The 12,190-nt window shown below is 50.5% G+C and overlaps 1 protein-coding gene across 2 annotated transcripts in view; it reads left to right on the top strand.

Annotated features, from left to right (window-relative positions):
* Window positions 1-12,190, top strand: part of LOC128726977 (GPI ethanolamine phosphate transferase 3) — a 93,427-nt gene that overhangs the window by 46,523 nt on the left and 34,714 nt on the right. Inside the window, exon 2 of one of the 2 annotated variants that reach the window (XR_008410832.1) lies at window positions 6,800-6,867. The gene's annotated coding sequence lies outside the window, so the exon portion shown is untranslated. Of the gene's footprint in view, window positions 1-6,799; window positions 7,480-12,190 lie in introns of those variants that run through there. The other variant, XM_053820831.1, reaches the window with a different exon arrangement.

The raw sequence follows: 12,190 nt of genomic DNA, 5'->3' as shown, positions 1-12,190 counted from the left end.
TCAACAAAGCTCAACATATGCGCATCGGTGGTGGAAATGACAATGTACCGTAAATGAACATCATTTCGATATGTGTTTAACACGACTCACGGGTTTGCATCTGGTTTTCGAAGCCATCTCCCGGTAACGTGCTAGAACGATCGCGTTCGGGAAGGGAAAAAGTAAAGGGTGTTTTTTTTTTGTTTCTCCCTACACCCAGAAACCCCCCATACACACACAAACAAACACTTGGTTTGGTTCTACCAGCCCTACGGTTCGGTCACAAACAGCGTGGATTCGCACAGCAAGCCACAGTCCCAGACCGGACGTCAAACTGCGGTCAGAAGCGAACCCATCAACTTTCGCTCGACTCTCTCGGCCAGGCCCTTGGACACGCAGTACGAGCTAATGGGCTCTCGAAGGTTTGCGGTTTTGACACTTTCCCTGCGGGCCCCGACAAGCCGGACGGCAAATGGATCGCCCTTCCATCGGCCGGGCACAGACAGAGCCCACCGGTGTTGGGGAAAATTTACGCGAAAAAGCCCATAATGAGTGGTGGGGAAAAGTCACTGAAAAAGAAAAACAGAGTGCGCGGGTGGAGAGAGTGAAAAAAAAAACGCCAGCTGGCAAAATTAGTCGTTAGCAGCAGCTAATGACACTCGCCTCGATGCGCCACGGAGCGCCTTCTTCATCGATACGATTCGGGCGTACGTAATGAACGTTGCTCGTTTCCGCAAGCCCATTAGAGCCATTACATTAGACATTCGCACAAAAATTATTGTGCGCGCGCGGCTGTACCCATTTCGGACACTTCTGGGTAACTGGGCACGGTCGCTCGAATCGAAAGGAAGCGCCAAACGTCGAACGAAAGCAATGCAGGAAGATTAATTATCTCGCCCGTGGCAGCGCGATCAGAAGCAACACGAGAGCCCCGAGTGGCCGCGCGAACGATACTTCAGTTCGGGAGCATATTTTTGTTTTATTACAACCAGTGCAGCTCCCGATTGCTCCAATGTTTGGCTCGTTATGCTGTAACGGGAGGGATCAGAAGAAGAAACCAAAAAAAAATTGCACACAGCCAACCCTTGAGCTTCTCATTTTCTGCCTCGGAAAATTCATTACACGCCATGCTGCGTTACGTGTCGGTGAAATTGAATCCTTCGCTATTCTACTCTTGCGTACGTCTTGTTTTTTTTTTTCTTTCTTCTCTTTCCTCTCCAATTTCCATCACTGCAATCCCCTTTTGCGTCCTGAGTGGTGATGATGCCGCCCATCTATTTCGTCGCTCTGTTCGCAGTTCATTTGAGCGTAATTTACTGGCGCCTAACTTTGCTGCCAAACCCACTTCGCTTTAATGGGCGCCAAGTGGAGCGGATTTTATGAACTCGTCCTCCGGGCGGTTGACTTACTAGCCGTTGGGAAAAGGCGCTAAACGACGTGTTCGTTTTTGGGAGTGTCTTATGCTGGCGCCCTTTTTTGCACCAGCATCACAACCGGCCGAAGGTGCTCAACTTTAAACCTCTGGCTCCTTTTGAAGCGTGCGTGTGTGTGTGGAGGAGCGAACACAACCGTGTATTACTTTTCGCCAAGCCTCGCCACCGCCTGCTTAGACTCTCTCCTTTTCTCCATGGTAACGCATGCGAACGGTGTAGCATAAATTAAATTTCCATGCCACCGAAATTTTGACAGTACACCACCGCCACCGCCGGGAATTGGCAGCTTTCTGTGGTTACGCTAAAGCCGCCGGAATTATGGCTCGTTACGCGACACCGAAGGGCGTTCGACGGGCGGGTCGTGGTCGAAGGACATCGTCGCGTTCCTTCGCCCGCGGGTCGTAGCTTTTTCCGCGCGTGGGTTGTTACGCCCACACACACACACACACACACACACCCCGGTAGTGGTAAGGTCCTGCGACCTAAGACCCGGCACCGCCGCATTGCTTAATTGTTCTTACCGAAGAACGCGAGCCTGCTGGCGCATTTCGTGTTAGAAGGACGTTACGTCATGGGCGAAATGCTTACGACAAGCTCCCGTGGTGCGTGTGCGTGAAAGGAAACTCCCGCTGTCCTGTGCTAACAAAGGAGAAGGAATTTTCCTTCATTCACATTTCCCGGAATGCTGTGGCTTCTTTTGTGTGCCGCATTATACGCGTATGTGCGTGCGTGTGTGTGTTTGTGTGCTCTTGTTGATTGTGATCAGACACGAAAGAGTGCAACATGTGCTTGACATTTATGATGGTAATTATTCACCGGATAGGGCGCCTGATAAGAACGCACGCTCCCATGGTACGTACGCTTGTCCTATCGAAGCACTCGAAGGATCTCGAAGCAGAACGAGCTGACATTGCTAGGAGCGATGAAGAGCTTCAAACAAAAGCACACCCCATGTTGGCTTTTTAGCCTCTCCGCGAATGGTCCCTTGCCTTTTCTGCTTTGTCCGGCTTTCCGGAAGCTTTCATCACCATCGATTTAAAAATGGGCTCCTCCATCAATTCGCAACTCCACGCGGTGGCGTGCCACGAGATCTCTCAAATCGGAGGTCCTTGCGGCACCGAACCCCCAGCAAAGCGCACATTATCGTGGCTGTCGTTTTGGGGTGTTTTCCAACCCCGGCAGAAGGAGTGGCGCTTTCCTGGAAGCTGTCGGCAATGTTTACCGAGCGGATGGATCTCGTCGTACCGTGGTGTGCCTGTTCACTGGTTCCTTTTTGTCGGTTTTTTTTTCCCCCTCTTCGATGGTTCTGCCGTTTCCATCTACCGGCCTGCTAATGGATCAGTCAACCAGGAGCGGAAAACCAGTGGCGTGTGGCGTCAAGCGAATGCGCAGACGGTGACGCTTTCCCACGCGACATCCGTCAACGTGAATTCGCGTGTGTCTCGGAACGTCACGGAATTGTGCCACCGTTTGCAGTTTCGCCCGCTGAATGGGAAGCATTTTTATCCATCCACCCAGCTTGGGGGCTTGGACCCGTCAGCGAGCAGCTTAGCGCGTTTCGAAGGAGCTTTCCTTCTGGTTTTGTTTCCCCCGAATCGGCGTATTTCTCGTTAAGAAAAGTCGTTTCGTATCCATCACCATCTCGCGCGCCCGTCAAATGGGCGTACGCAGGATTGTGTTAAGGACACCCGGTGTGCGCTGAAATGTGCGCTTGTTTATTTATCATCTCCGGCGCCGGTGTCCTGCGAGAAGTAAAACGGGAAAAAAAGCACATCCACAAGGCTCCTCTTCAAACGAAGGACCCCTCACAGTGGGGCGTTCTACTTGCACGCGTGCACGAGTGTGTGTGTGTGCAGGATGTTTTGCAGGATTATCTAATGAAGAGCGTACGAGGGTGGAATTTTCCCTTCCGTTCGACTTTCGACGTGAGTGGTTCCAAACGATCGGATCCTAGCGGACGAATCCGACATGTACGACAAGTGCCGTACGCTCGTTCAGGACACAAAATAACACACCAACACTGTGCGGCGGGAGCCAACAAGCAGCTCCTTCAAGGCATTCCTCCCCCGCATATGGGAAAAGGTCAACCAGGGAGCGAAATTGAATCGTGTCTTAAAAAAGCAAACAACAACGCGCAACCACTTGCCGGTCGGTCGGTCGGTCGCTTTGGACCGCACGATTGTTGTGGCCCTTCTTCGCCCGGTGGAAAAGGTACCGGTGGCCGAGACTTTCGGGGCCAGGTTTGGTCAACAAATTGGAAACATATTTCCACAACGGGGAAAATTGAGTGGAAATTCGATACACGAAATGCGTCTTTCAACGAGCTGTCCCTCGGGTCGGTTCGAATGGTCAACCTTTTTCTTCTGCGCTTGAAGCCTTGCGAAATTCCTTCCCACCACCTAGAGGAAAATGGCCACCTCATCCTGTTGCCATTTTGTCCCCTCCCCCCCCCCCCCTTCTCTCCATTTTCCTTTCTAGCCAACGGTATTGTGTTATCGATTGGAATGAATTTTTATTGCCGCAATGATGATGCCGAACCCCGTCCCAAACAAAAAAACCCGTCCATTTATTTTCCTGGGAAGTGAAAACATGCCACAAACGACGTGCTGTTCGTCCCGCACGGATGGAGGGCGGATTTTTTTGTCTGTCTGTGTGTGGCTGTGTTTGGGTTCCAGCAAAGGGCAACAGCTGATGCCTGATGTCTTGCAGCATCCAGCCGCGCGTTGTCGAAAATCTGACAGCCTAATCTCCTCCGGTTCCGAGAGCCCGAGGCAGCACCACCGCGCATGTTTGTACAGGATGTGACCTATCGAGCGGGGGCTTTCCGGAATTTTCTCCGGGGCGTTTCAGCGTGTCTTCATTTTTTGTCGCCGCTAAAAGGAGCAACTTTCGTGTCGTTTGCAGTACTAATGCGGGTCGTCAATATTAAAGTGCCTTTGAATAGTGAAGCGCGCGAACCTTCTTTACGGAAGTTTAGGTTTTCTCATCATTTTTCCCACCCCCGTTTGTAAATCGATCGATACACAATACGGTGGTGTTTTCCATCAATCTGAGCGAGCTGGAACCACCTTGTACGGTGGAACATCACGCCATACGAGCTGGCTCTTCATTAAATGATGGCGGTGTTGATGACACACACACACACAGATGACGCACGTCTCGTGTTGGATCGTCTTCCTGAACCAAATCGGGAAGGCGCCACCGGTCGTTCTGAAACATCAAAACCCCTTGTCCTCAACATCGAGCGCCTGCCTACTCTACTTTCCTTCTCCTTGGTGGTGGGAGGCAGACAAAAAGGGTGCACACTCCCATGTCTCGCCAATCGATCTTACTCAACGGTTCGATCGGAATGTTGGCGAGATTTTAAAGACGCGCTCGACACACCCGGCACGGTCTTATTAAACGCACGCACGCGCTAGCCTTTGGTGGGCCTCGTGGTGGGACCGGTATCGAGATCGGTATCGAAGGGCGTTCCCTCGAGCTTTTAATCAATTTTCCTGGCCCATCGGACGAGCGAGAGTGGGATGCGATGAGAAGTTAATAATACGCCAAGTCATGCCATCGCGAGTGCGCTCGCCCGCGTGTTGACTATCGGTGATTGAAAAAGGAGTCTGCTTCTGGGAAACTTAGCCGTTGTCGTTGGAGTTTGTTGCGCACGAGGAAGGATTTTCCGTGCAATTTATCTCCCACCCCAAGACAAGGTACGCAAGGAAGAAACACCCGCTCGAGAAGCTAACCGGAAGTTGTAAACCAAACACTCACATTCGCCTAACTGGTTGATTTATCCTAGCAACCCGTGGAATGTTCGAGACAGCAAGCCGTCGACTTCTGAAACGGGTTTATGTGAACTAATCAATAAATGTACCCCCTAATGAAGCGCGATGATAAGCTCGCAGCGTGTTTGTGTCCGTTGTTGTTTACAGAGTAGTATCCCTACATTAACTTGTTACAAACTCGTAACACGCACTCTTAAAGCGGCAGGTCCGCTACCACCCAAAGTTGTTCTTCCACACCACGGACAGGCGCGCTCACATCGAGCAACTTTCTGCCTAAGCTTCATCCATATTGTAAACGGCCCGATTTGGCGAACTCTCTTTCGCCCGACCGGCGTAAGGAAATAAGCTACTTTTAGCGAACTTGCCGGTGCTTCTACAGCACGTTGTTTGCGTGGGCTGGGCGGTCGAGAAACTTTCCTAGCGGGCAGCATTCGCGCACCAAACCGGGGTGGGGGGAAAACTCAACGGGGTGCCAATTTTCTTAAGCCCCCGCAAGGAAGCCAGGCGTGAGACGGTGAAGAAAATGCGCCCATTCGGAAGGGTCCTACCCGTGGGGGCTCTCGCGATCTGCGGGTTGCCTATTAATTTCGTCGACACCCGACAACGTGTTCCGATCGACCGACCGGGCTTCATCTAAAAGTGGTGCGGTGTTTTTTTTTTTTTTTTTTGCACCCGCGAGGGTTGATTGGCAGAATTGATCCGTCTGTTTTTTTTCGCTGCCAAAGTGCAACCCTTTCATTCCCTCGGGATAAAATGCATCGCTCCCGAAACCCCACCAGTGCCCACAGTGCCCACTTTCCAGGGAGACGCTTTCGACGAGGTGTGCGAGCATACAATTTACAGCGTGCCGTACCCGGGAAAACCCATTATCGGAAGGCGTGATAATTTGCACATCGCGATCGTAGCGGATGGTTTTTATTTTTTGTTGCCGTTGTTGCTTTTTGCACTTTTTTCCTTCGAGTTCCTGCCACCGGGGGATGGGTGGTGAGAAGAAGCCAGTAACGAGACGCATAATTGAATAATGGAGTTAATTTTGGGTGCGTCCATTTCACGCCTTCCGATGGGTTATGTGCTTCTCCCCCCATCCCAGTCGGTTTGGCGTAAAATGGGATCAATTTCAGATGCTGTCGAAAGGAAGTGCAAATTGAATGAGTAACGGCGCACATTAAGAGCACGCATATTAACACATCAAAAGTAAACGCGTTAACTTTACGTTACAAACGGACAAACAAAAAATAATAATAAACCGACAACACAACAAAGGCACATTCAAGCGTGACAGCGTATCGGTATGCGAAAGAAAATCCCCCGTTTTAACCTGTCGCGGAATTATGCAACGGGCCGTGTTCGTAAAGACGCCATTAACATCACCCAACTGAGCTGAGGGGAATTTATGGCCATGTTTAAACGCCATCGTGTTATCATCCTCCTGCTTACCCACCACGGCGCATCCTTCCAAACCGCATATCAATCTCTTAATCATCTTCCCCGACCGTCGTGCTGTCCCTTAACACGATCAGATTGGGATCTTTTACCGACCCTCGCTAACTTTCGTTTTGTTTTGTTCTCTTCTCTTCTTTTCTTCTTTTTCTTTTTTTTTATTTTCACCAGGCCACGACGAACGCACTTGACCCTTGACCCGTCGTCAAGCCACCCCTGACTCGGCGAACCGCAACCAGGTAAGCAACGCGAACGACCAACACCACGAGCACCAGTGGGTGGGAAAAGAAAGGTATCCTACCCTGGAAAAGAAAATGGAAAAAAATAAATAAAACGATGTGAAAAAAAAACACCCCACCACATACCGCGCAGGGGAAAAGAATTTCGCGAACAAAACCGCGCGGCTGACTTCCTCCTGCCGTGGCAGAAAGGGCTGCCGCAGGAAGGGCAAGGAAATAAATAAATAAAAATGCCGCTTGGGCCGCGGGCAGGCACAGGGAATTGGCTCCTCAAAAGGAGGAAGGCCACGGTTCGGCTGGCCGACCGACCACTGCTGGGGGCCGGTTAGAGAACGGAGAGTCAATAAAAAGTAGCACAATAAATCTTCGTTTTGGCCTCGCGATGGGGCCTCCAACTCTCGCTGGAGGTTGTGCGGTGAATTTATTCGGTGTGCTTCTCTTAGTAATCGTTTCTTTTTCGCCTGCTTCACTCTGCACCTCCAAGGGCAAATAAAACACCACCCCCGTGTTATCGTCGGTGCCAGGTTCGAGCCCCCCCGCTGGAACCGGTGCCAAGCAGAAGCCCAACCGTGCGCCGGTTTTCGTATCCAAAATGAATAAATATCGCTTATGCCACAGCAAGAGGTGCTTTAGGTGGTCGAGAGCCAGCGTCCGGGTGAAACGGCGTTCAATAAAATAAACCCATCCCGCAGGCCAAACCTTTTTGCCCAGTACGATACGGGAGCATAAATGCAACAGGATGCACCTGTTGGCAGGCGGGCGAGAAAAGGACACTTACCTCACTCGCTCGCTCGCTGATGCATTTGCATCCTTCTGGGGTCTGTCATCGATCAGTGTCACGTGGCAAGGGTGGCCAATTCTGCGTGTCCTCCCCCATCCTTTTCGAGCGTTTTTGATGAAGAGTGACACATGGGCGATTTGTGAGACTCGTAACATGCGCGGGGTCACGTGTGTGCTTCGAGTGAAATTGATTGTCCGATCGTACCGCCCACGATCACTGCAATGTAGGACATTTTCCCCTTTCTTAACACGCACACAGGCGCGCGCACGCTCGCGTACGTGTACCGGTACGGATGCAATCGAATGTCGAAGAATAGGGCAACCAGCTAACCTTGGCGCTTAATGAGTGAAGGGGTGTAAAATGTAGTAAAAAAAAAACAAAATAATGCAAACACTCGAGGAGGTTATAGGCGAAAAGAAGAATGCGACGAAGAACAAGACGAATATGCAAAGCCCTCGAGGTTGGATCCTTTAGGAGAGCGAGAGTTGGAGAACCGAAAAAGCAAAAATTGGGCCTTAAATTAATCGTAAAGCTTAAACCGTTTCGAGAGACCTTTTAAAGCGGTGGAAAAGGACTACGAAAAATGACCAGTGGGAGAAAAGGCAAAAGAGGGAAAGCTAGTTAACTAAATAAAACAATTAACAACCGAAGAGCAAAGTACAACGGGCGCGTTGTTCGATGGGGCCTTAATTGCGTGCGTGTGTATGTGCGTTTGTTCGTTGTTTTTGGGGAGTTTGTTTTTTTTTTCTGTTCCCTTGTATTTACCGATGCTGGTTTTCTGCTCACGCGGGGTTGAATGCCCTTTTTTCGCGCACCACCCCCTCCCAAACCATACGCAACGGGGATTTTATTTATGTTGCGAATGGGAAGGCTTCTCCGCCACGGCTGTAGCGAATTCGGTGCTGTCGCTTTCCCATACGCTCGCGTGTGCACCCGGGTTTTTCTTTTTGTTTTTGCTGTGCCGCTTTTCCTACAACCAATGTCGGCGGTTGATGAATGCTTTGTTTCGTTGCTGCTTCTTTTTTATTATTATTTTTAACGATACTTTTGGGTTTAGGGGGGTTTTTTTGTTGTTGTTGTTGAGACCGCGTGTGAATCGGCCGCAATTCGCAACGATCGTGTTCGAACGAGGAGCAGCTGGTTCAGAAGGGGATTCAGAAGAGCATCAGAAGAGAGTATGGGGTAGAAAGTGCAGTTTTATGTCTATGTGTGTGTGTGTCCATCCGTTCATTCCAACAGTCCCCACCAATACACCCTTCTCATCCCACAAAGAAAAACCCACCCTAAAGGGAACTTCGAAACGAATTGCTCAATTTCGCGAGCGCGCACTGATAAGGGCAACCGCATCGAAGGTCATCGAACCCCGTGGGAACGACAGCGAAAAGAAACCAGGAACAACTAGCAACAGAACGAGAGCGAGAGAGAGAGAAAGAGAGATCCCAAACTGGTTGATTCCGAGCTCCCGATGCTGTGGAAGGACGTCAACGTGAAGCTCAAGGTTCGCGCAACTATGTCATCGCAGCGGCCCCCAAAGAACTGCCCTACTACCTGCAACTGGTGTTGCTGTTCGTTGCTTCCAAGGGACACTTCGGCAAGAAGCTATTTCGTAGGATGAGCTAAGCACCGAGCGCATGGGATTCCACATGGGAGTGTCACCGAAACAGGCTAACACCTCCACCTCGGAATGATGGGCACATGTGAGACAAATGTAAATTTAGAAACCATCGTACACACACACACACCGCCCGTACGCGGTATGGAATGTCGGCGGAATTTATTACAAACCCGCCCGTCTTTCGGTCACGTCATCACGACACACCATTACCTCACCCGGATGGTTGCAGTTTTCACGTGCACCCACCTTCAGAGGACGTCCTGTTTCGAATGTTGGTCAACGGCTTAATCAACGGGTGTACTTAAGCGGATGTATCGGAATCGGAAAGAGGATCAACACGATGGTTAAGCAGTACGCGACCTATTGTGGATCGTTGTGTCTAATGGATGCAGCCGGCCAGAAGCTTGTCTACAGGGATTGGTTTGGGAAATTGATCGTTTCGCTTCTTCGTAGGACAACCAGCCTGACCGGAACCTGAGCCAAAACCAAACAAACACACGATGCTGATTTACTGTGATTTTAAGAACGACACCAACGGGTTGGATTTGAACGGCCAGAGTTATTACGAGGATTATCGGAACACATCGCGCAACAGGATTCCATCGGCATCGGGAAACGCTGTAAATGCTGCTCCCGGTTTGGTTTCAACATCGACAACGGGTGTGGGTTTAAAATGCAATCGAAATCCGATCTGATAACCCATTTCCCATCAAAACCGAACGCACATAGACTCCTGCCCGGACTGGGTGATTCAAGCTGCGCTGCGGGGAAAGTAGCATTACCGTTCGATTATCCTTTTACAGGGACCACCATTACACCGAGCGCTGAGGGGTGCGGTAAAGATTTCAATTAAACCTTTCGAAGAAAACGAGCGCTCTCTCTGTAAATACCCGCCCGAGCCGGGGTACGCCTTCACGTCTGCTCGGCACCGTACGTCTGATGGGCGGGAAAACTACACAAACGATCGAAACGATTTTCCCCCGAACCCGCCTGCTGCTGCTGCAGCGCCAAGCGAACCATTTCCTAGGCGACCTTTTCGATTCCGACCGAGAACTTTCCTTACGAGACGGCCCATAGCGCCGGGATGCAAGCTGGCTGGCTGGTTGCCTTAGACGATCTTCACGAAGGATTTTACCGCGAAAATAGACCCACACCAGCGAGAGAGAGAAAGGAAAAAGGGTCTACGATGGCGCCATACCACCGACCCTGTGTCTGTGACCGAACGCGCACCTGAACTCGCCTCGGTCGCGGTTTCTCCCGGCGACTGCCTGGCTGTTGAAGAGACCGCCGGTTTGCTTTCTTGGCCCTCCGATCCCAGTCCGCCCTGGGTAGTCCTTGCTCCTTTGCGGGACGCACACGACGGAAAGTCTCACTCACGGTTCTAGGGTTTCAGCGCGGTTCCGCGCTCCATTCCACCACCGATCGCATTCCGATTCCGCGGCGGGATGTCGTCGGGGCGGTGGTTTCGAACGTTCTCAGAAATAGAAGCACACACACGCGCGCGCGCGCGCGTGAAATCGGTGGCATGCCTCCTCGCGAGGCTGCAGAAAGGGATGCAGTTTCAATCCGTGCGGTGCAACAGCCGCTCTGTGCTGCATTCCGGCGTCAGGTAGCGCCAGTTTCATGCTTACGGTAGCGCCGTAGAAAACAATTCCGCGTGCTAGATGGTTGTTTTCATGCGCTGAAAAAGGGACAGCATTTACGCATAACGTCTAGTTAAACGTGCATTTAGTTAAAAGAGACACACGCTTGCGAAAAGTACTAAAATCAGGTGAAATGTAAAAATCGAACATTGTCGATGTTTGGTAGATAAACAAAATGAAAGAGATATTTAAAATGAGCCAGAGTCACAACACAGAAACCCTTGCGATTGTTTGCCGAAACCACCGGCGTGCACGAGTTATTTATGCACCGGCATGCACTTTTACCAGGTGCATAAAGGGATGGTCACGGAAACGAACGGGGAACAGGCAGCGAGTGTGTCTCATGTTCACACACTTGCTTCGGTAAGCATAACACCCGGCGACTCGGGTGCATAGGGCGAAAAGAAATACGGACTGCGAATGCAAATGAATGGGGTTTGAGGAATGAGAAAAAGAGGGCGTCAGGACACCACCCGTCCGATGGAACCGAATCCTCCTCGACACCTCGAAGAGGTTCAGTTTTGTTTGTAAGCTTTCTGCCACAATTAAACGCTATGGGGTACAAACTTGGTGTACGAAGAACGAGGTCTGATGGTGGTGTACTTTCCATGCCGCCCTTTTTTGTGCTTTCAAAAAAAAACCGCAAACCCACAGCATTCCCTTGAAGGATGATGGTTCCACAAATGACCCTTTTGCTGGCTTTTAGCGGCGGTTGAATGCCGTTGACGACCACTCACATTCCTTCGATTGGCTGCAAAAGGTGGCGGGGAGAGTTTTAACCTCATTTCAATAACGGGACGGTAGTTAAAAAGGGTCACCATTTCACTTCATGGTACGAAAATGAAAGAAATTACTCAATAAAGGACAAGAAAAAGGAATTTCGTTGCTGTTTTTTGTGTTTCTTTTACTGCGCGAATGCGCTCGAGAGAAAATTATGCTATTCTAAATGAAAACAATGCGATGTGTGCGCTTCCATGCGCGAATGCATTAAAAAACGCATTTATTAACAAAAAACGTCATTAACGTCCAAATCAAATCTAATCGAGTTAGTAGCGAACCCCCCATGATAAACGCGATGACCCCACGGCACGAGTGACCACGTGCCGATCGGTGTGCGAGCGAGACAACCCGATCGGTGTGCGACCGAGACAACCCGATCGCCGCCCGCCGATACCAGCCGGGCAATGGGATACCTCTGCAGATTCCTGCGCTCCTGTTACTTTAGCCGTTTTCGGGACCGATTTTTGTCGATTTTTGTGGTATTGAAAAATTCGTAAAAAAAGC

Source organism: Anopheles nili, chromosome 3, assembly GCF_943737925.1.
Source record: "Anopheles nili chromosome 3, idAnoNiliSN_F5_01, whole genome shotgun sequence".
Classification (NCBI taxonomy): Eukaryota; Metazoa; Arthropoda; class Insecta; order Diptera; family Culicidae; genus Anopheles; species Anopheles nili.
The sequence above is the reverse complement of the archived record's forward strand: the minus strand, read 5'-3'. Positions and strand labels throughout refer to the sequence as shown.